This window comes from Furipterus horrens, unplaced genomic scaffold (genome assembly GCF_987537825.1).
Source record: "Furipterus horrens unplaced genomic scaffold, mFurHor1.1.pri manual_scaffold_5, whole genome shotgun sequence".
Classification (NCBI taxonomy): Eukaryota; Metazoa; Chordata; class Mammalia; order Chiroptera; family Furipteridae; genus Furipterus; species Furipterus horrens.
In genome coordinates this window covers 150,007,077-150,032,923 of record NW_028327175.1, presented here as the reverse complement: position 1 = coordinate 150,032,923, position 25,847 = coordinate 150,007,077, and the positions used below count along the sequence as shown (strand labels likewise).

Sequence of the window (25,847 nt, the reverse complement as noted above, 5' to 3'; positions counted from 1 at the left end):
TGTTCAGAAATTGTTTGTATTTTTATATACCAATAATAAACTATAATAAATGGGAACTAAGAAAATTATCCCATTTACAATTTCATCAAAAAATAAAAATACCTAAGCATAAATTTAACCAAGGTGGTAAAATTATAAAGCACTGAAGAAGATGCAAATAAGTAGAAACATATACCATGTTCATGGATAGGAAGAATTAACATTGTTAAAATAGCCATACTACCCAAAGCAATCTATAGATTCAACATAATTTCTATCAAACTACCAATGAAATTCTTCATAGAACTAGAACAAATAATCCAAAAATTATCACAAAACCACAAAAAGATCCCAAATAGCCACAGCAATCTTGAGAAAGGAAAACAGAATCAGGAGTATCATGCTACCTAATATCAAACTATACTGCAAGGCCGTGTTATTAAAACAGTATGTACTGACATAAAATATATATATATATATATATATATATCGTCGGCAGCCGTCCGTCTCGAGAGATGATGGTGTAGCTTCTTAAGGGTCTATCTGCACTGCCGAGAATGGCTGTGCAGTCCGACTCGGGAGTGACACGGTATCTGTCTCCTCCCGTGTTGAATCGACATCTTACGATGACGCTGGAGTGTCCTCTCCAGTGAAGCTGAAGCTACAGAGCCTGGGCAGGGTGATATGGAGGGTCTGCTGTTGCCCATGCAGCAGACCCCCCCTCTCTTCGCAGCTGAAGGATCCAAGGGAAAGACGGAGTCAATACAGCTTGGCTTCAGGTGCGCCGCAGGAGTTGCCGGTGTTGACTACAACGTCAAACCGCCTTAGGGACTCCGGCTCCGGATTTTCTGTCGGGGTTTACTCCCTTAGCCTTTCCCCTGAAGAGGTATGCCGCAAGGCAGCGGAGGTTTTTTGGAGTCAGAGTTTTCCTTCTCTGATATATATATATATATATTTGTCAATGGAACAGAACAGAGAAACCAGAAATAAACCTATGCCTATATGGTCAATTAATAGATGACAAAGGAGACAAAAACATACCATGGAGTAAAGACAGTTTATTTAATAAATGGTGTTGGGAATATAGGACAGATATATGCAAAAAATTAAACTAGACCACTTCCTTACACCATGTACGAGAATAAACTCAAAATGGATTAAAGCCTTACATGTAAGACTTAATACCATAAAAACCATAAAAGAAAATATAGGCAGTAAAACCCCTGACATTTCTATTAGCAACAGTTTTTCTGAAACATTTCCTTGGGCAAAGGAAACGAAAGAAAAATAAACAAATGAGGCTACATCAAACTGGAAAATTTTTGCACAACAAAGGAAACTGTCAAGAAAACATAAAGAAAACGTATTGAATGGGAGAACGTATTCACCAATGATCCATCCAATAAGAGATTAATACACAAAATTTATAAAGAACTCTTACAACTAAACACCAAAAAAAAAAAAAAAAAAAAAAAAAAGACCCACAAACAATCCAATTTAAAAATGGACAGAAAATCTAAAGAGACACTGCTCCAAGGAGAACATACAGATGGCCAATAGACATATGAAAAAATGCTCAACATCACTAATCATTAGAGAAATGCAAATTAAAACCACAGTGAGATATCACCTCACACCTGTCAGAATGACAATCATCAATATATCAACAAAGAACAAGTGTTGTCAAGGATGTGGAAAAAAGTGAACCCTCACACACTGTTGCGGGGGGGCGGGGCAGATTGGAGAAGCCACTATTTCCACAGTATCATGGCAGTCAGTATCATAACCTCAAGAAATTTTTCACTTCAACTTGCTAGATGTGGCCAAGGATTGAAATAATAACCCTGAGAAGAACTTAGGTTTGTTCCTACAGATACTGGTCAAAGGACATAAACTCTGGGATAAATTTTCAACTTGAGGACACATGTGCCTGACTAAGATGCTTTCCTCATGCTTCCTTGCTGGTGGTAATCCTCAACTCTAAGCAGTGCCACCACTCTTCCCCATAAAAGGAGGGAAGCCATCTCTGCCTCTAATGCTTCTTGTAAGAATAACTGCCATTGTCACTAGCTATTCATCAACTTCTGGGACCTGGGTTGGCACCCCCAAGGGATTCATGGCAAATTACTGCCATGAAGATTGTCCTTTCTCATCAACAACCTCCCTCAACAGCTCCAATTATGCTTTCATGCAAGCACCAATACATGCTTTGACCCAACAATTTCCCAGACTGTGAGCTCTCCATATTCCCGCGTAGCTGTCCCCCATTTCCATGCTTTATCAGGACAATAATGACAATGTCATGCTATGACATAATGGAAACATGGTAGTTGATAAATGAGGGAATGGGTAGGCAGTCAGAAATATGAATTGAGGGAGTATCTTAGGGTAAAGATTTTAATTAAAAAAACAGCTTTTTTTCTTTTTAATAAACTGTACATATTTTTTAAACAATTTTATTTACTTATTTATTTATTTTTAGAGAGAGGGGAAAGGAGAAAGAGAAAGAGAGAAACACCACTGTGTGGTTGCCTCTTATGCGCCTCCAACTGGGGACCTGACGTGCAACCTAGTAATGTGCCCTGACTGGGAATCAAACCGGCAACACTTGGTTCGCAGGCCGATGCTCAATCCACTGAGCCACAGCAGCCAGAGGCAAAAACAGCTTTTATTAGAAACAAATAATGCTTCTCAAGATGTTGGCAACAGGTCAAAGTACAGATGTAAATTTCATACATGTATTTCTCCCTTGAATTATATTCCAGTAGGAGGTAAAATACCTCCTTGGTTATGTAAAACAGAAGTACTTGGTGGACCATGTAAGCTGGTATCCTTGTACACAAACCATGCATTTCCTCCCCAAAACATCACATTCAGAAAGCCGAAGATTACAGATACATTTAGAGATCCCACCCTAGTCACAGATCCAAAATAACACATTCTTTGAAGATTACAGGGTTCATGTTCCTGGACAATATTGTAACTGGTAGCTATTTTGATAGCTGTAAGACCCTTAGTAAAGGCTGAAGTGTTCACTAGCCACAAGAAAGTGGCAACAAGAATAACAACAGTGTCAGCCATGGAAGTTTTTGACTATCTCAATACAGGTTTGTGTAATGACCACAGAGCAGAAGAGCAGCAATGCAGTACAGGAAGACAAAGACTACAAACATAATATAGAATTGCATAAAACAATAATTTTAAAATTAAAAATGGAACTGCCTTATGACCCAGGAATTCCACTTCTCAACATATAGCCAAACAACAACAACAATAACAACAACAACAAACAAAATACTAATTCAAAAGAATATGTGCACCCCTGTGTTCATTGCAGTGTTATTTACAACACCCAAGCTATGGAAGCAACTCAAGTGTCCATCAATAGAAGAATAGATAAAAAAAAGTAATGGTACATATGAGTACTGCCCAGAAGGTACCCAAACGTGTAATATGAAAAATAGAGACATTTATTGAAGAAGATACAAGATACTAGAAACGTTGTACATGGGACAATTATGCCTTAGTTGTATTCAAAGTAGGCAGTTCTCTCAGTCACCATCAGCTGCCCCATCACATTTTCCTGAGTCTCATCGAGGGTCTGAAATCTCTTCCCTTTCAAAGGTGATTTTAGTTGTGGGAAAAGGCAGAGGTTGCAGGGTGTCAAATCTGTGCTTCAGGAGGGCTGAGTCACCTGGGTGATTTGATGTTTTGCAAAAAAATTCTGCACAAGACTTCCAGTCAAGATGGAAGCATAAGTAACATGCTTCATCTCCTTGCACAACTACAGCAAAATTTACAACTAGACTACAAAACAAATATTACCCAGATTCATCAGAACATTGTGCTGTCTGACAACCAAGGATTTAAAGAAACCACATTCATGCAGATGGGTAGGAAAGGCAGAGACGCGAAGTGGCACAGAGAGGCAGAGGAATAGATGGTCCCTTGTTCACATGTGGTGAATAAAAATTGGGGAGGATATCTCAGGAATGAGCAATCCTAGTCCCACACCAGACCACCAAGCCCACAGTTGCAGCACCGGGAAGATAAGTCCCCATAACGTCTGGCTATAAATACCAGTGAGGGTTGGGGTGGTGGAAGAAACTGCAGGATTCAGAGGAAACTCCTCTATAATGGGCCTTCAAAGGTCACAGGACTTATGTAGACCCACCCCCTTAGGATTCAGCACCAAGGCAACAGCTGGAAGGGCACAAATACATACAGAGAGAAAGTGAAGTGACTAGTAACAGGGACCATGCCTGGAGACAGCTTCCTCCAGGAATATCTCCAGAGGCCAAGCAACAGCATTGTCCCCTCTCACAGCCCTCCCCCACACAGAGCCACAAAGTGGTGAAACAGGTTGTCCTGCCTTGCAATTACCTAAGGCTTCACCCCACACAATTCACAGCTGCCTTTTCTCAACAAGCCACACTACTAAGACAGGGAGTCAAAGCAGTTCTACCTAATACACAGAATCAAACACAGGGAAGCTGAGAAATTGAGAGAGGAAACAAAGAAATATGGCCCAAATCAAAGAAAAGAACAGAACTTCAGAAAAAGAACTAAACAAAATGGAGATAAGCAACCTATCAGATGCAGGGTTCAAAATGGTGGTAATCAGGATGCTCAAAGAACACATTGGGTAGAGCAACAGCATAAAAAAGAGGCAGAAATAAAATTTGCATTAAGTGAAATAAAGAAAAATTTACAGGGAACAACAGTGCGGGGGGGATGAAACTGTGAATCAAATCACCAACTTGGAACATAAGGAAGAAAAAAGCATTCAATCAGAACAGCAAGAAGAAAAAGGTATTCAAAAAAAATGAGGATAGAATAAGGAGCCTCTGCAACATCTCCATACATACAAACATTCGAATCATAGGAGTGCTGGAAGGAGAAGAGGAAGAGCAAGAAATTGAAAACTTATTTGAAAAAATAATAAAAGAAAATATACCTAATTTGGTGAAGGAAATAGACATACAAGTCCAGGAAACAGAGTCCCAAACAAATTGGACCCAAAGAGGACCATACCAAGACACATCATAATTAAAATGACAATGGTTAAAGATAAAGAGAAAATCTTTAAAGCAACAAGAGAAAAGCAGAGTTGCCTACAAAGAAGTTCCCATAAGGCTGTCAGCTGATTTCTCACAAGAAACTTTGCACGCAAGAAGGGGCTGGCAAGAAGTATTCAAAGTGACAAAAAGCAAGGACCTACAAACTAGAGTACTCTATCTAGCAAAGCTATTACTTATAATGGAAGGGAAGATAAAGTGCTTCCCAGACAAGTTAAGACTAAAGAAATTCATCATCACCAAGCCATTATTATATGAAATGTTAAAGGGAACTATATAAGAAAAAGAAGATCATTTAAAACATTTAAATGGCAACAAACTCACAACTATCAACAACTAAATCTAAAAAACAAACTAAGTAAACAAGCAAAACAAGAACAGAATCATAGATATGAAAATCATTTGGAGGGTTGTCAGTGCGGAAGAGGAAGGGGGAAAATGGGGGAAATGTTGCAAAGATTAAGAAATATAAATTGGTATGTACAAAATAGAACTTATATGCACAACCCATGGACATGAACTACCATGTGGAGGGAGGAAAAGAGGGAAAAACTGGGACAATTGTAATAGCATAATCAATAAAATATATTAAGTAAAAAACTTCAGGAGACATGATGCGTGAGCAAGTGCTTTATCATGATTAAGCTGTCAGTTACCAGTTGCCCATAGCTGCAGCCTTCTGAATCATCCAAATGCTTTCTGCAGGGGAATGTTCACACTTAACACAAAGTTTGATGCAGATGTGTTGATCCACTCACTCAGTCATTTTTAATGTGATGGTCACCCAGTATACATACTCATTCAATGGTGTCTACTGACCCCACTGACTAGTACAGTGAAGTCATCATTGTTCATGCATGTGCATTCCAGTTCACTCTCCTTGGCTGCCAGGTTACACTGATGTCATGCAAACCTCCTTGTTATGTTAACAATGGCTGGATTTTTCTGGACAGACCTTGTATATACAATGGAATATTTCTCAGCCATTAAAAAAGAATAAAATCTTAACATTTGTGATGGCATGGAGGGACCTAGAGAGTATTATGCTAAGTGAAATAAGCTCAGTCAGAGAAAGACAAAGACCACATGATCTCACTTATATGTGGGATCTAATGAACAAAATAAATGAACAAACAAAATAGAAACAGACTCTTAGATACAGAGAACAGACTGATGGTTGTCAGAGGAGAAGGAGGTTGGGGAAGTGGGTGAAAAAAAGGTGACGGGATTACAGACTACGAATTGATAGTCACAAAATAGTCACAGGGAATATAAAATACAGCATAGGAAATATAGTCAATAATATTGTAATAACTAAGTATGGTGCCAGGTGGGTACTAGAAATATCAGGGGGAACACTTTGTCATGTATGATTGTCTAATCACTAAGCTATGCACCTGAAACTAATACAAAATAATAGTGAAGGTAAACTAATTGAAAAAAATTAGTGATATCTACCATGAGACCTTAAGAGGAGAACAATAGCATTGCTATATCATGGATTTTGTCATTCTTGGGCTTGTTGATATCTTATCAAGGGTGTTGTAGATATGAATCAGGGATCAGACTGAACCTGAACTAACAGATGACTTCTTAGTCTTCCCAATCTGGAGTCTATGATTCCAAAAAAATGAGTCAGATTTTGAGGGCACGGTTAGAAAACACCAAATCTGTAGTCCTAAACTAATATAACATTCGACCAGGTAACCCACTGAAGGTAGAGGAGAGATGTAGGTATGGGAGTGGTCCAAGACCATAAGATCTACTGGTCATGTCACATATTGCTACAAGCAGATGATGTCAGCCTCTTAGAATAATGAAATGACCTGCTGAAGTACTAACTCATAGGAAATACTGTGCAAGGACAGGGTACCATCCTCCAGGATGCAGTGCATACACCAAATCAAAGACCTCTATATGATGCTATATCCCAAATAAGAAGAGTTCATGGGTCCAAAAACCAAGGGGTGGAAGCAGGAGTGGCCCCACTTACTATCATTTCCAGTGACACATTAGGAGACTTTGTCCTTTCTGTCCCAATTCTAAGCTCCACTGGATTAGAGGTCCTGGTACCAAAAGGTCCTCACAAAGCGTCATAACGAGGCTTTCACTGATCTCTAAGACACAGCTGTAATTTGGGTACTTGTGATTCCTTATATCTAGGACCATCAGGCATGAACAGAAGTCATTGCAGTAACAGCAATTATTGAACTTAATAAGTAGGAGATGGAGCTGTTGTTACACAATTGGGACAGGGAGAAATGTATGGAACTCAGGTGATCCACCAGGGTACTTCTGGTTACTCCCTTATCTAGCAGTGACAGTGAATGAACAAGTGCAATCATCCTGGCCTTGGAAAAATATGGTTCCCAGGGCTTCAGGCTCCTTAGGAATTACCAATAAATGAGCCCATGAGGCCTGTGAGGTGGCAGCTGAGAGAGAGGGAGGAATTTAGAATGGATGCTGGGGGGCAGATGATGAGTGCCAGTTTGAGCCCCTGACTCACCCATGAGGAAGGGAGGCTCATCAGAATCCTGAAGTCTCTGTTGCCATTCACTCAGCACAAGGGCAGACTGTGGCAGCCAGAGAGGTTTTCCATTCCAAACTCCCTTCAAGAGAGAACTTGTCAGCAATCTCCGTCTCAGCTATTAATGTTCTCAGGATCAGCCTTAACTTTCAAGCTAAAGCCACACTCTTCCAAAGCATCCCCCAGCCAATGACAGCACCGCAGAAACAATAGGCCTATTTCTGGCCATTCCTCTAAAGAGCAATCTTTGCTCTGGAGCTCTGTTAGTTTTGCTGAGGTTTTGTCAGATCCGAATCATGGTCTGAGGCTCTCCCTACCCACTGCCTCTTCCTCCTCCTCTCCCTTCACAGGTGTCAGGGCCACATCACAAATCCCACTTCCTTCCCCTTTTATCTTGTGCAGATACTACTTCCCAATGAACTTCTTGCACTCCAAACCTTGTCTCGGGTTTGCTTACTCTAGGACCCAAATTATACAAGTAGTTTCAAGCTGCAAATTTAACATTGCAAATTACAAGTGTTCACTTAGAAACAACTTATTTATTATCAGGGATTTACTTATTCAATGACCAAAAACAAATCTTTCAAGAAATGCAAGGAAGGCCAGCAGGAAATAAAATCACAGTTGAAATCTACTGAGTATGTGTAATGTGCCAAGCTCTCCACATGAAATTCCCCACTTATTCCTCACAGTGCCTTATGAAATGTGTAGTACATTTTACAGAGTGCAAATGGAGATTAGTTTGATTGTCCAATGACGTAAGTTAAAGAATCAGAATCTGTACTCAGGAAAGCCTAACCTTTTAATCACAACACCATTCCAGGTACCCAGAGTTGATATATGTTATTTACAGCCAAAGAATCCTAATACACATGAACATTTGTTCCAGAGAGTAAGTTGTAGGATATAGACCTATTCAAACAAATTTGGCCCTATCTAAAGGTAACATCTATGCTTCTGAGCCAAGTGACCTCAATATTCACTCCTTAAAAAATTCCTTCTCTTATTTTTGCTGGTATAAATTAGCCAATTGCTACAATGTTTTCAGAACATAAACTCTTTTGAAGTGTCCAGTGTTGCAAATGATCCCAGGAAAAATGGGATCTAGTCCTAGTCCCTAACCTGTTGAAAATAGATGTAGCATGAAGGAGATCATTAGCTTCCTCCCGGGAGAGAGCTCTCAGGTTGTCCAAAAGAACAGCTTCTGTAGACAAGGAGGGTAGAACTGCTTCCTTTGGCAATGACATTTCAATGGTGAGTTTTGAAGAGGGATTTGAGTACTTAGAAACCTCCGGTTCCTTCTGCAATTCTTATAGCAACCTCAGCCCTGACGTTACAAGAGCTAGGGATTCTTAGAGAATGCTGGCCATAGAAAATTGAGGAATTGTAGTTTGTGACTCCCTAAAAATCAAACTCTGAGGTTGGCTTTGTAGGCTGTAGATTGAATTTGCGGTCTTTTCAAGTATCTTGTCTTTTCAAGCATCTTATGTAAAAATCTGGACATTTATTAAAGAGTCCACTTACCCAGAGACTCTATATTCAATATACTAGCTAGAGTAACTGGATGGCATTCTCTAAGAGAGTGGCATCCTGGGTATTCATGCAAAGGGCCCAGGGACTTCAAATAGCCCAAGAGAAGCTGTTGAAAAGCATAGATGGGTAGGATGCATTTTGTTTGAAAGCCATCCTGGGAGGTCAGATGGGTTTAGATTTTCTCATGCTGGAATGTGAATAGTGCTGGGAGCACATCCCAGCTGTGCCTCATCCACAAAGAATATTTGTCAATAGCTGAGGAAGTCGGCATGCTTCCTTAGATCTGTAGGTTCCTCGAGCCACTGCTTTCACAATCCATCAGCCAATTTGTGTTTGTGGGACCAAGGAAGCTGCACTTATTAGGATGGTTCCTAATAAGCCTTTCTAAGCCATCTCATGTCATCTGCTAGGTAAATGATTATTGAACAAATGATAGCTGTGAGCTCTCAGCCATTATATTAGTGGCAGTGGTGGGGTCACAGTGACTTACCTTAGGAGTGGCACAAGGCACACAGGAAGAAGGAATTTGTTACTGCAGAGGTTTCATGGTGGTATTGCATTTCAATCCACCTGGTGGCTACAAAGATCAGAGACAGGGATCACGGTGCTGTATTTAGGCTGCAGCTGTTCCTTACCTTCAGCCAGTGCATCATTCAGGGGTCAGTTAGAAAACAGAAACCACTTCAGCTATTTTAAGCAGTAAGGGATTTATGAAACGCAGATAATTGAGTGCACCTAAAATATTGGAAGGGCCGGAGAAGCACATTTGAGGTAAGCCCTCCAGGGATGGCTCCCAGATGACAGAACAGAACTGGCCTGTCAGGGAACCAGCTACCCTGCCATAAACTACCCTGGAATTGTTAGCTCCAGAAAACCATAGCCTAAACAGCAACTGGAAACCCAGGGCTGTAGCTGTTGCCTTCAAGGTCACACTGCTCCTGCTCCTGTTTGACTGGCCTCAGCCAAACTGCATGGCCAGTACCCGACACCTTGCCGACCGTGGAGCTAGTGACTGGACATTGTGATGCTACAGCGGCAAGGCCAACTCTTCCCCACCATGCCAGCCTGCAGGAAGCAGAAGCAGCAACAGCGCTTCTCCACACACCCATTTGACTTCCAAATGTCCCATGAGTGCATCTGATTCGCCAGACTTCAATCATATCTGCAACCTCTACTATAAGGGAATTGGGAAATAGTGTTACAGGCATCACAAAAGGAGGCAGAAGGGATGCTGAGCACATTGCATTACGAACCCCAGCCAGCTCGCTGTGTTCTGGAGGAAGATGGGAACAGGAGTAGCAAAAAGCCATAGGTGAAGGCATTTACTGGCTTGAAAACAGAAGCGGAATGAGGGGAAAAAAAGGAAAAGCCTAACCCAATGGAGCATTCAGGCAGCTTTTGAACTTTCAGAATCCTTATCAAATACTGCCCTCTGATGTTTGTGGCATAAACTGCTTTTGAGAAATGCTGAAACACAGCCCGATGAGAGAATGTACCTGGATGTAGTTTTCTGGGGTAAATAGCTATTGATGTCTGAACTTCGTGGAAACTGGGGAACATCCACTGAATTGGACACTAATTGACATCAAGATCAAGTTTCGCCAAGGCATTATGGACCTGAACCTCTAGTTATAGGTTATTTTTTCCTTCATAATCAGAGTGGGGAAGTTTTAAACATTCCTGGTGGTTCGTGTAATGATCAGAATCAATTAAACTATGAATGGTTGACACAAATTATGGGTCAAAGTGAAGACTTCCAATAAAAGAGTTTAATTTATTGTATTGTTAACTTGAACTTGCTTGGGTTGCAATCTATCATTACAAGATGCTTGAAAATGCTTCCCCCCAATATTGCACCCACAGAAGTGCAGTTCTCGCTTGCGTCTTCCGAGCTGTTAAAATGTTAAGGTCCAGGGTCCATGCTCACAGGAAGTTGGTCAGTCCTCTCCATCTCTTTCCTCATGGACATCTTGGGGTAAACCAGACTGTGGTTTGGGATCTTTGGATGAGTGAAGCTGGGGTAGAATAGGACTCCTCTTCAGACAACTTTATGTGAGCTGTCTATATTAGGGTTGAGGGTCAAAAGCACATTTATCAATCAAGCATTACTCTGTTTTCCTTTGCTTACCTTCCTTGACTATAGGCCTCTATTGGTTATTCTTTAGTAGGACTTAAATATTCAAGAATTTCTAGCAGCATCTCAATCTCACTCTTATATCTAATTGGATCCAGGCTAGAGAAGCCAAGGAGAGTAAATAGAAAAGACCGCCAAGGCTGGTGTTGTAGCACTCTTCTCTGAAAACAATCTCTACCTAAGACCACCATCTCTTAGAACCTCTAAATATTTGGGAACTCTGACAAACAGGATGAAACATCCAAGTTTGAGGCTCCATAGCAGTACTAAACATGACAAGCTGGAAATGCTCAGCAGGAGCCACTTCTTATACCGCTTCATGGAGATAAACCTTCTCTTCCAGGTGCCAGAGCTGTCCCCAGTCCCACGTCTCTGTTCAGTCCTCTGGCTTGAAGGGAAAGGCATTTGCAAACAAGTCACTGCAGAGATCAGAGAGTGCCCCCTCTGCACAGCCTGGGGGACATGCCTCACGCTCTTCCCACTCCACTGTTTGCTTTCCCACTGGGAAAGAGATGGGCTCCTTTTCAGGATGCAGGGATGAAAGGCTGCAGAAAACAAGCTTGAAGCTGTGTGGGGTCAGGGCTGTGTGTAATCAGTCATAAGGGGGTCCTGATCTGCTCATCAGCTTCAAAGCTTTGGCATTTGACTTAAGGGATGTCATCCTGCTGGGTTCACAGAAGAAACTCCCAGGGGCTAGAGGTGAGGTTTTGCCACAAAAGTGAAATCATAGATAGAGAAACACTTAGAACAGCATTTGCAGTGCTGTTGTTTTGATAATGACAACAATAATAAGTCAACAACAAGAATCCTCCCAAGATTGTCACATCTCCCATGTGGAATAGTTTAGTACAATAAAATAGGGTAGCTTCGAGAGCTAAATAAATGTGGGCTAGAGAATCCGTTTTAATATTCACAAACAGGAGACTGATTAAATAAATTATGGTAATCCGTACAATAGAACAATATGCAGCCATTTAAAAATTATGTGGAACAATATGATTTCACTCACATGTGGAATCTGATGAACAAAAAGAACTAACAAGCAAAATAGAGACAGATTCATAGAGAGCAGGCTGATGACTGTAGGGTGGTCTGTGGTGGGGAGGTGGAGAGACTGAGCAAAAAAGAAAAAGCTCATGAAAATGGACAATAGTGTGGTGATTGTCAGGGAAAGGAGGGTTGAGAGGACCTGGAGGAGAGTATAGGGGAGATAAATGGTGATGGAAGGAGACTTGACTTGGGGTGATGAACACACAGTACAGTGTACAGATGATGTGCTGTGGAATTGTGCACCTGAACCCTGTGTAATTTTGTTAACCAGTGCCACCCCCATGAATTCAATAGAAAGGAAAAAGTGAAGTGGTACACACATATTGCTAACAAGTATGTAATCGGTACTACCTCCGTGGAGGGCAACTTGGCACCATAAATCAAAATTACAAATGCCTATATCTCTAATACAGCATTTGCATTTTAAGTAATTTATCTTACAGATATATCCACAGAGGTACAAAATAACATGTAAATACATAAACAACACTATTTATGGCAGCACTTTTTTTTTTTTTTTGTAACAGCAAACGTTTAGAAACTATCATTAGGAAACCAGTTTTAAAAGTTATGGTATAGCCATACAATGGAATAGAGTGAAGCCTTAAAAGAGAGGGTGAGGTCAAGGGGGAGATGGGACTGGTTGAAAGAAGGTGAAGGGATTAGACAAGGAACATATATGCATGAGCCATGGACATGAACAATGGTGTGGGGATCAGCTGTCGGAATGTGGACAGGCTGGGGGGAAGTGGGCAAAGAGGGAAAAATTGAAACTGTAATAGTATGAACAATAAAATATTCAAAATGAAAAAAAAAAAGAGTAGTATCAGCTCTCTCTTGATATATTGCTAAATGTAAAACAATAATAACAAAAAAACCAAGGTACAGAGCAGTATGTATATCACACTATCATTTGAGGTTAATAAAGGAAGAGAGAGGGCCTGGCAAGAATATTCGCTGGATGAAAGACAGCCAGAGTCCAATCCAACTGCTGTTTGCCTCAGATGCCTTCCGCTTCAGCCAGCTGGGTGCTGAGCGGTTCTTAACTGTGCGGTCTTAGCTGAGGACAATGCATATTTTATGTATCCTGTTACAGTAGGTTTGATATTTTAGTGGACATAAAAATCATCTGGATTATTTGCTGAAAATGAGGATTTAAAGGATCTACCCTTAAGAGATGGTTTGCTCTTGGTGTTGCACATTGTATAGGTTTGGACAAGTGCATAATGACATGTATTGTTATTACAGTATTATACAGAGTAGTTTCACTGCCCTGAACATCCTGGGTTTTCCCCCTTTCTATCCCTTCCTCCCCCTTAACCGCTGGAAAACACTGATATTTTAACTGTCTCTGTAGTTCAACCTTTTCCAGAATGTCATGTAGTTGGGATCATACAGTATGTGGCCATTTCAGATTGGCTTCTTTCACTTAGAAATATGCATTTATGGGTCCTCATGGCTTGATAGCTAATTTCTTTTTAGTGTTGAATAGTGCATTGTCTAGATGTCCTGCAGTTTATTTATCCATTCACATACCAAGGACACCTTGGTTGCTTCTAGGTTTTGGCAATTATAAACAGCTGTGAATAAACACCCATGTGCAGGTTTTTGTGTGGACTTACACTTTCAACTCCTTTGAGCAAATACCAAAAAGCACAATTTCTGCACTGTATGGTAAGAATAGTTTTTTTTTTGGGGGGGGGGGCTGCCAAACTGTCTTCCAAATAGCTTACCATCTGGCATCCCCACTACAATGTCCCTGTTGCTCCACATCCTCGCCATCATTTGGTGTTTTAGTTTTCTGGACTTTGGCTATTCTAATTGGCTGTAGTGGTATCTCATTGCTGTTTTACCTTGCATTTCCTCCTGATGACACATGATGAGGAGCATCTTTTCATGTTTATTTGCCATCTATAGACATTCTTCAGTGAAGTGTCTGTTAAAATATTTGTCCCACTTGGTACTTTTGTTTTAAACAAGCACAAAAGGTGATTCTGGTACAGCAAAACCTTGGCCCAGTCTTTGAGAAACAATGCTATAGCAACCACAACTAGCAGGTGGTATGAACTAATGCCTTCTCACTGAGTTGAAGTCAGACCCAGGATCTATGAAAGGAAAATCCAGCCATGCCACTTGGCCTCAAGCTCAAAATGAAAAAGAGCCTTTTAAAATTTCCCTGCTTTTCACTGGCAAATTTGTTCCTGGAAGCAAGCCCCTCCAAAATATTCATATTTTGGTCCTTTTGAGCTTAAGGCTATCTATATCATTTTCTAATAATTATAATGGAACTGCAATATATGTAACTGCTGATCACCCAGAACAATTCACAGATGGAAATTGGATTTACATGAACAAAACAACTGGCTGCCCAGTTTATGGTTTAAGGATGTTTTATCTGCTTCTATTTATGTGGTGACACTTTTATTCTCAGAGAACAACATCAGATAGATGAGATAGATATTCCCTTAAATGATCATTGATACAATTCAATGTATTGTAATACTGTAGTTCATGTACACAATACATGGATATTGTAACTTGTTTTGTCAATTATCTTTATTTGTTTTCATACAATCTATTGCATCATTAGTTGTATTTTGCCATTTACTTCTTTTGTTAATTTTAGATGTGATTCAGGTAACAGAGTGCAAATACACGTGCAACCTTTATGCGTTTTTCCACTATTTATCACTCTTTTCATCAGATCTGTAATATTTTCAAATCTAATAATATTCACAATTTTATTTGCAATTTAAAGAGTTCAAATTACTTTAAAATGTTCCTAAATTTATATTTTACTCAGAAAAGTACAATGTAACCTTTGTTACATACTGGACTTGTGAGAACTTAGGCAGTACATTTTGCAAAATATGTTGCTATTATATGGCACGTGTTCCCTGGTATGTAGCGTAGTAAGGTACTATTCTAAATACGTTCTAAATATAATCAATTAAATTTTCAATAAGACTATATATAGGTTGCTATTCTCACTATGCCATGTTGACTCTCAACATTGCTGTCGAAGTTAGACTTCTAAGTCTAATTGAAATCCATCTTGAATTGAAATCTCCCTATACGACCTACATCCAAGAGAAAGGGGTCTCAAATCTGAATGCTCTGTGGCCTCCTTGGTATTGTTAAAAGTGTTCCTTACATATCATACTGCTCCAGGTCAGACCCTGCAACTGCATAGAGCGGATTTTCAACCTTTCTCATGTCATGGCACACTAAACTAATTGCTAAAATTCTGTGGCACACAAAAAAATGTATTTTTTGCCGATCTGAACCAAAAAGTAGGTATAATTTTGATACATTTACACTGGATGGCTATTGTTATGTTTGCTGCAGTTATTTTTTTATTTGACACTCTAGAGGAAAAGAGATTAGTGCCTCTGACTAAACAGTCAGGTATTGCATGTTTAAAAAATTCTTGCAGCACACTGGTTGAAAATTGCTAGCATAGAGTCTTGTTAGTTCCCGCTGGAATTGGGGTCCTTGCTTGCACCCTGCCCTTCTTGACTTGTTACTGAGCCTTTGCCCTAAAACCTCATGTTGGGTATTTGTCTATCCTAGCCTCTGCTGGCTTCCTGAAGATCACTGTTGCTTCTCTTTGTCTCTGAGTATTGCCTATCGTCTGCCTTCCTTGTGAATATTGTGCATTTCATCTTCACTGCCTCCCTTTAATTGGGCCATTGGGTTGGACCTCCTAGAGACTGTTGTCCACGATTTATTCTAGAGATAAATAGCTCCTTTATTTTTCTCAAATCATCTTTTATTTTTTTAATTATATTTCATTGATTATACCATTACAGTTGTCCAAATTTTTCCCACTTTTCCCCCAAAACCCACTGCTCCCCACTCCTTCAGGCCAACCCCACACCATTGTTCATGCCCATCAGTCATGCATAAAAGTTCTTTGGCTTCTCCATTTCCTACACTGTACTTTACATACATCCCCATGGCTATTCTGTAACAACTTATTTGTACTTCTTAATCCCTTCACCTCTTCACCCATTCCCCACACCCCTTCCCATTTGGCAACTATCAAATGCTCTCTGTATCCATGATTCTGCTCTGTTCTTCTTGCTTGCTTAATTTGTTTTTCAGATTTAATTGTTGATAGCTATGTATTTATTGCCATTTTATTGTTTATAAGTTTGAGCTTCCTTTTTTAAATAAGCCCTTTTAACATTTCATATAATAATGGTTTGGTGATAATGAACTCTTAGTTTTTTCTTGTCTGGGAAGCTCTTTATCTGCTCTTTGATTCTAAATAATAGCTTGGATGGACACAATAATCTTGGTTGTAGTTCCCTGCTTTTCATGACTTTCAATATTTCTAGCCTGCAAAGTTTCTTTTGAGAAATCAGCTGACAGTCCTATGGGAACTGCTCAGTATGTTACTTACTGCTTTTCTCTTGCTGCTTTTAAGCCTCTCTCTTTATCTTTAACCTTTGACATTTTAATTACGATGTGTCTTGGAGTGGGCCTCTTTGCATACATCTTGCTTGGGACTCTTGGACTTGTATGTCTATTTCCTTCACCAAATTAGGGAAGTTTTCTTTCATTATTTTTTCAAATATATTTCCAATTTCTTGCTCTTTCTCTTCTCCTCTGGCACCCCTGTGATGCGAATGTCAGAATGCTTGAAGTTGTCCCAGAGGTTGCTTACACTGTCCTCCATTTTTTTGGATTCTTTTTTTTTCTTCTTGTTCTGATTGCTTGTTTTTTGCTTCCTTAGGTTCCAAATCATTGATTTGATTCTTGACTTGATCCATTCTACTGTTGTTTCCCTGTAAATTGTTCTTTATTTCAATTAGTGTATCCTTAATTTCTAACTGAATATTTTTGATGCTGTTGAGGTCCTCATTAAATTTCTTGAGCATCCTTATAACCAATATTTTGAACTCTGCATCTGATAGATTGTTTATCTCTATTTTGTTTAGTTCTTTGTCTGGAGTTTCTATCTGTTCTTTCATTTGGGCCATGTTTCTCTGTCTCCTCATTTTGGCAGCCTCCCTGTGTTTGTTTCTATGTATTAAATAGAGCTTCTATGATTCCCTGTCTTGGTAGCATTGGCCTAATGTAGTAGGTGTCTTGGGGGGTCCAGTGGCACAGCCACCCCTATTATCCAAGCAGAGTACTTGAGGTGTGCCCTTCGTGTCAGCTGAGTACACCCTCCTCTTGTAGTTCAGAACTGACTGCTATTGGCAGGTCAATGAGAGAGATTTATCCAAGCCAGTCAGCTGCAAGGATGGGCTATAACCACTGACCACCAACCTCCACTGTCTGTGAAGGATCAGATGTGTAGGGGCAGGGTGGTGGTGCTCTGACGTGGTCTATAGCTGTCTATTGAGTGCGCAGGCTCTGGGGTTTCTTGGGTGGTACAGACCAGGTCAGCCTCAACCTGTGTGCTGCCCAGGACTACCATGTATGAGCTACAGAGCAATCTGAGATGGCTGCTGTGGGAGACAGGCATGGTTCAAAGGACTTTGATGACCACTCTGTGGAGCTTGGCCTGAAAATGGGAAACTGAGTCTTAACTGGCTGGTTTTTGTCTTTTGTGCTTGCTATGAATCCCATCCTCTGGGGGATTTTAAAAATAGAATAGAAATGCAAAGTGGCTTTTAAGGAAAAGGGAACCTGCTCTGTTTTTCTCTGAATAGCCCCAAATTCTTATCAGTAGAATGTGAAAAACAGAAAGATTAAGTAAGAGGAAATGTTTTCGAACTTGTGTAAAATACCTGGGAGTTTCAACTCTGTATTGATCTGTATTTCCCTTTGTTATTACTCCCAACCACTTGGTGAAGGGCTGCATATTTTTCTTATCAAGTTCCGCCTGTAGAAAGTAGATAAAAACCCTGGCTAATAAAGAAATGGGGGCAATTTTCCTCAGAAAAAAACCCTCCCTTCCTTCCTCAGATGGTGAGTGTCTAAGTAGTTTCTTCATCCATTCCGAGGGACCCAAAGTTTCTCTCAGGCTGCTACTTGTGCTAGGCTTGGAGATTCCCAGGCAAAGCCAAGCTGTGAATCTAGGCTGGCTGCTGCTAGTGACAGACCTGGGGTCACTTAGCAAGAAGTACAGGGGTTAGGGACTCCCTGAGGCCATCTGTTGCTTGTTTGAAAGGATTTAGGAAATTGTGAAGCATGAGCCAAAACCAGCCATTTATATGGAAAAGTCACTGTTAACAGCTAGGTGAGCTCATAATTTGGGTGGGACAGAGTCTCAGGGGATCTCCAGGGCAGGGAAAATAGTGTTAGCCAGGTTGATTCTCAGATATGGCACCAGTCTGCTGGCTCTGTGGCTCTGTGGGGCAAGGGCTCAGAAAAGGAACAATGGCCTCTGCCTGCCTTTCTGTTTGGGAGAAAGCTGTCCCCCAGGTCTCACCTTGATACCAGACACTCAATTCCTCCCTGTATGCCACTGGTGCCTTTCCTGCTACCCCAGTGCTGAAGCTCAGAGGGAGTGAGTCTGAGTAAATCTGTGTCTGGGTTCTTTTAAAGGAACTGCTTGGGACTCCAAAAGTTTCTTCCACTGACTCAATCCCCACTGGTTTTTGCAGCCTGAATTATGAGGACTTACTTTCCTAGCACTGGATTCCTGTGCTGGGGGGCCTGCTATGGGGCTGGGACTCCTCGCTCCTCAGATATCTGTCCCAAATTCATCCAGCCCTTTCCGCATCTCCACCCCTCCTACCAGTCTGGATAGATGTGGTTTCTTCAGTTTTGTAATTGTTGTGGACTTCCATTCAACTTGATTTCTGATAGTTCTAAGTGATGGTTCTACTATAGTTTAGTTGTAATTTTGATGTGGTTGTGAGAGGAGGCAAGCCATGTTTACCTATGCTGCCATCTTAACCAGAAGTCTCAGTACCCCTTTAAATATTGACAATAACTCTACACCTCAACTAGTTTTTCCTGACCCAGTTCTAACTTTCTACCTCCATTTTTTGGGTTTGGGTGCTTAACATAATCAGTACAGCAATCTGCCTTAGCTGTGGCACTTTTCCTCTGATCTGGAAATGATAAAGGCTCTGAGAAACTGTGTTCCAGTGATGTGACTGAAAGCATAAAGCTCTCTTGTTATACAAAGAGCTGAAATGTAATAGAAACCACACAGGAAGGTTAGCATCCTTTCCCCCATTCCTCCTGCTTCTGAGTTGTCCCCTAGTCTGCTTCACATCTGCTCTGCTCTTTCAGTTTTTGTGAAGAACCATCTATTCAGAGGCTGTAAGAATCTTTCCCCCCCTAACAGTATTACACTTCAAGTTGGGCAACTCAACAGAGCTATACAACCCATCCTAAATTTATTTTCCCTGAAATTTACATTTCCTCCTAATTTTTGGCATCCTCATTGTAAGGAAGAAGAGTACTTAACTTTACAGAATCCTGCCTCATATTTAAGACCCAGTGTTATCACTGGAGTTAGTTCACCAAATGGCTCCTGATTTCTATAGTATTTGTAATGTTTCTCAAAAACATTGACACAACTCTTTGCACAACCACAGAAAAATGATAACCGTCAGAAATCAAGTTGAATGGAAGTATGACAACTATGGAATTAAAGAAACCACATCCACTCAGACTGGCAGGAGGGATGGAGACGCAGAAGAGACTGATCCCACATCCACGTGAGGTGGATAAAAATTCAGGAGGGATATCTCAGGAGCAAGGAGTCTCAGCCCCACACAAGGCCCCCCAGCCCAGGGTTTCAGTGCCAGGAAGATAAATCCCCACAACTCTGGATGCAAAAACCAGTGCAATTGAGTCAGTGGAGAAAATTGCTGGACCCCCAAGCAGTTCCTCTTAAAACACCCACACACAGACTCACCTACCCAGACTCACTCCCTCTGAGCTCCAGCACCAGGGTAGCAGCTTGAAAGGCACCAGTGGTACACAGGGAAAAACTGAAGTGCCTGGCATCAGGCCAACAGACCACAGTCTTTTTTAAACCATCCCTTGACAGAGCTGGCATGCTGGTGCCATATCTAAGACTCCATCAACCTGGCTAACACTGCTTGACCTGCCTCAGAGATCCCAGAGACTTTGCCCCACCCAACTTATGTGCCCATCCAAGCTGCTTTTCCATATGAATGGCTTGTCTTGGCTCATTCTTAAATCCTATCAAATAAGCAACAGCTGGCCTCTGTGAGCTCCAGGCCCAGCACTACCAGTATCCAGCTGAGATTCACAGCTTGGCTTCACCTGGGAATCTCCAAGCCCAGCACAAATAGCAGCCATCTCAGATTGCTTTATGGCTCAGGCAGGGTGCCCTGGGCAAAACACAGGTGGGGGATGGCCTTAGCCTGCGTCGTCGTCGTCGTCGTCGTCGGCAGCCGTCCGTCTCGAGAGACGATGGTGTAGCTTCTTCTCAAGAGTCTATCTGCACCGCCGAGAATGGCTGTGCAGTCCGACTCGGGAGTGACATGGTATCTGTCTCCTCCCGTGTTGAATCGACATCTTGTGATGACGCTGAAGCTACAGAGCCTGGGCAGGGTAATATGGAGGGTCTGCTGTTGCCCATGCAGCAGACCCCCCCTCTCTTCGCAGCTGAAGGGTCCAAGGGAAAGACGGAGTCGATACAGCTTGGGTTCAGGTGCGCCGCAGGAGTTGCCGGTGTTGACTACAACGTCAAACCGCCTTAGGGACTCCGGCTCCGGATTTTCTGTCGGGGTTTACTCCCTTAGCCTTTCCCCTAAAGAGGTATGCCGCAAGGCAGCGGAGGTTTTTTGGAGTCAGAGTTTTCCTTCTCTGATGTACCCTGACTGGAAGATCGAACCAGCGACACTTAGCTCGCAGGCCGACGCTCAATCCACTGAGCTAAACCAGCCAGGGCAGGCCTTAGCCTGCACCACCTGGGAAACCCCAGGATCAGCGCACCCAGTGGACAGCTACAGACCATGTCAGAGCACCGCCACCATGTCCCTGAACAGTTGTTGGTTTAATCCCCAGTCAGGGCACATGTCAGGGTTGTGGGCCAGATCCCCAGTTGGGGGTGTGCGAGAGGCAACTAATCCATGTTTCTCTCACATCAAAGTTTCTCTTCCTCTCTTTCTCACTCCCTTCCCCTCTCTCTAAAAGTAAATAACATCTTTAAAAAAAAAAAAAAAAAAAAGAAAAGATAGACATATAGATCAAGCTAACAGAATTAAGACTTCAAAAATAAACCTATATATCTATGAATGACTGATTTTTTATATGGATATCAAGATATCCAATGGAGAAAGAACAGTCTTTTAACAAACGGTGCGAGGGCAACACATATCCTCCTGTAAGGGAAAGAAGCTGTACCCCTACCTTACACCATACATAAAAATTAACTCAAAATGGATTATAAAACAATGAGAACAAAACAGGAATAAATCTTCATGAACTTATATTTGGCAACTGTTTCTTAGATACGACACCAAAAACATAAGCAACAAAAGAAAAAATAAACATCATTATCAAAATTAAAACTTTTGTGCTGCAAAATGATACCACCAAAGAAGTGAAAAAGACAGCTCCCGGAATGGGAGAAAGTATTTGCAATTCATGTTTCTTATAAAGGATTTCTATCTAGACAATACAAAGACCTCTTGAAACTCTCTTATAAAAAGATAACTCAATTTTAAACATGGCAAAAGGTGCCCTGAATCATGTAGCTCGGCGGGTTGGGTGTCACCCTGCAAAATGAGGGGCAACTGATAGATGTTTCTCTTGCACATCAATGTTGCTCCTCCTTTCTTTCTCCCTCCCTTCCCCTCTCTCTAAAGTAAATAAATAAAATCTTTAAAAGTATAACATGGCAAAAGAGCTGAACAGACATTTCTCTGAAGATAAACAAATGACCAATAAGCCAAGAAAAATGCTCAATATCATTAGTCATTATGTAAATGCAAGTCAAAATCACACTTAGGTACTACTTCACACTCACTAGCATGGCTATAATTTTAAAAGTCATACAATAATAAATGTAACACAGAGAACTGATTGGTGGTTGCCAGGGATGGGGAGTGGACAAAATCGGTGAAGGTGGTCAGAAGGTACAAACTTCCAGTTATAAGTCCTGGGGATGTAATGTACAGCATGGTGAGTACACTTAATAATATTGTATGTATTTTTAAAAGGTGCCAAGAGAGTAGATCTTAAAAGTTCTCATTACAAGAAAAACAAAAATTAGCACCAAATTATGTGTGGTGATGTTCATTAGACTTATTGTGGCGGTCACTTTGTAATAAATACAGGTATCAGATCATTATGTTGTACACCTGAAACTAATATATTACAATTATATCTCAATTTAAAATAAAAAAAAGAAAGAAAAATTTTGGGTGTGACGAAGTTAGAACACCCATACATTGCTGGTGGAAATATAAAATGATGCAACCACTTAGGAAAAGTCTGGTATTTCTTGAAAGGGTTAAAGATCATTACCATATGGCCCAGCATTCCCTAGGTACGATTTCATTTACAAGACATGTCTAGAACAGACAAATATAGAGACAGAAAGTAGGTTAGTGGTTGTGGTCGCCTAGGGTTGGAGAAGGGGGACATAAAGTGACTGCTAATAGGTATGGGTTTCTTTTAGAAGTGATGAAAACATCCTAAAATTAGATTGTGGTAATGGTTGCATAACTACATAAACATACTAAAAAATGTTAACTTTATGTTTTAAATTGTATACTATGTAAATTATATATCACAATAAAACTATTTTAAATACATCAACTAAAAAAATTAAGTTTACTTCAAATATGAATTCCTCCAATGTCACTCCGATGGTTGGAAAACCAACTGTTAACATCTCAGATCTGCCTACCCTTGAGCTCCCTACCACTAACAATGTCTCATATTCTCCATTCACATTCTTCTCCTTCCTGCCTGTCCCCTAAATGCACCATTTTCCTGCCATCATTTTTAAAGGAATCAGTCATAGGTGTACATGAAGGTTTGTGAATATCATAGCTAGGGAAAATCAAGGAGAGATATATTCATGTGGTAAAAGAAGATAAAATTGTAATTTCTTCTAAGTATAAAATATTTAAAATGAGTTTAGAATGATATATGTGAAGCACCCTTGTCTTGAAATTTTGTAGTTTTATTTAAATTATTGGCTTCTTGAAATTTTGTCCTTCAGATTTCAAAAGATATGGTAATTAAGAGTGAGGGCTCTGGAGTCAGAGTGTCTAGATTCAAATTGGTGCTTTGCCAGTTTTAAGTTAATAATAGCTGGTAATTCACTTTTCTCATCTGTAAAAATGGAAATGATAGCACCTACCTCTTCAGCCTGCAGTAAGAACTAAAGTACAATAATTCATGTAAAGTGCTTCAGTACCAGTAACACAGTAAGCACTCAACAATTAACTAAAATGAAATGCTGTATAACATAATGGTTTAAAGTAAAACCAACTAGGGTCTGAATCCTGGCCAAGCTCTTAAGTGCTCTGGGACAATGAAACTTTATTTTCTTTCCTCAAAATATCTATAAATATTTTAGTTTTCCACTTAAAATTACTTAAATAATATAAATATAGAAAGGAAAACATCAATCAGGGGGTAGGAGAAGAAAAGCAAATCTCGCTTCCTGTCCTCCCATGCCTATTTCCACCTTCCAAACTAGCCATTCCACTTTTCAGGTTTCAGTACGATGATTACATCTAGAACTCCAATTAATAAGATTGTACCTGTACTATTTATTTATATAATTAGCAATGTCTCCATGAAAGATGAAAATTTTAACCACTTAATAGTAACACTACTCCTTCCTATTGTTCTTAGTTTTAGTTCTTCCATTGCTATATCACTTTAAACAACATTTGAATTTTTTCTTGACCCAACTAACTAGAAAATACCTCTACTTTCTTCCAAACTATCAGCTATATGGTTTATATACTTTAGTAGTTTGTCTTCCTAGGAATTTGTCCATTTAATGCATTGCCATAAAAGTGCTCATAGTATTTCTTTATAATCTTTTTCTAAAATTTCTGTACAATCCACAGTAAAGTTCCCTCTTCCATTTCAGAGTCTAACAATTTGAATCTTTTTCCCTAAGTCAATCTAGCTAAGTTTGTCAATCTTATTGATCAGTTCCAAAAACAAACTTCTGGTTTCACTGATTTTTCTCTCTGTTCTATTAATTTCTACTCTAATTCTTATTTCATTCCATCTGCTTGCTTTCAGCTTACTTTGCTCTTCTTTTTCCAGTCTTAAGGTAAAAGGTTAGGTTGTTGACTTGTGATGTTCTTTTATAATGTGGACAGTAGCAGCTACATATTCCTCTCAGCACTGTGTTAGCTGTAACTCATGCTTTGGCATGTTGCCTTCATTTGCATTCACCTCAGTGTATTTTCTATTTCTCTCATGATTTATTCTTCAGCACATTTGTTACTTAGAAATATGATATGTTCATATTCCATATATCTGTGAACTTCCCACATTTCCTTATTTCTTTCATTATTTTTATTTTGCATGATTTTTAGCTTTTTTGACTTGAGGCTGTTTTATGACCTAAAATGTGGCTTGTCCTGAAAAATGTTCCATGTGCTCTTACAAAGAAAGCAAATATGCCTGTCCACACGAGACAAAAACAGTCCTCAGTCAGCTTGACTCCATGCTTCAAGTACCATCAAGGTTTAAAGATGCCAGGGTTTAAATCGGGGATTCAACACCAGTGGAGGTGACGTTTCTTTCAGACGAAACTCTCATTTTACTACATGTGTTAGAAGTAGCCTAGGGTTAGTTACAAACAGTACTTACCAATCTTTTTCAAATCATGGCTTACCAAAGATGCTAATATTCCCAAGGCATACTGAAGAAAACAGAAGAGGCATTTTATGGAACATGGGCTCTTTCCAGCAATAGCCTAACTACACAGAGATAAAAGGAATAAGTAATTAAGCACACTCATAACTAGAGTGACCATATGTTCCAGGTTGCCTGTTGTCCCCTGAATATAAAAGTTCCTGCTTTTTCAAAAACCTTCCAACTTGGATAATGGATTACAGTTACTCTATTATTAGCCTCTGCTACCAGGTTGGGAAGCTCTGAGCAACACCAAGTGGTTCCTCAACCCTAGTGTACATTATTTCACCAAGGTAACTTTCACAAAAACTCCAAAGCCTAGTTCTACCCTCCAGATTCTGGCCTAGGCAATTGCATGTTAAAAAATAGTTGATTCTACTGAGCAAGGGTTGAGAATCACTACACCTAGTATGAACAAAGAACCCATTACGTAATAGCTTACTTAACTCTACTTTCCCCAGTTTAAGCAAAATAACTAGGGAGAAACAAACTCTTTATAAAATCTGTCCATTCACACTTACTCCTCTCCTGCCCCACCCAGTCCATTATTTCTAACCACCTTAGGAGTTAGCCTTTGACAAGTCCCCACCGCTCAAAACTGGTGAGATCTCCATGTTTCTATTTCACTCTTTATGTGGCTTGCTCATACTGGCGCCAAGGAGCATCTGCTGATTCTTACCTACTTATCTTCCAGAAATAGCTAGAAATTACTGCTCTATTGATGGTACTGTTTCTTGTTTTCTAATGTTGCTATACCTATGTC

General features: G+C 40.3%; 1 pseudogene; it reads right to left on the bottom strand.

The window, feature by feature from the left end:
- Positions 1–2,733: 2,733 nt before the first annotated feature.
- Positions 2,734–3,060, bottom strand: LOC150010102 (synaptophysin-like protein 1 pseudogene; annotated as a pseudogene).
- Between the last annotated feature and the right edge of the window lie 22,787 nt (positions 3,061–25,847).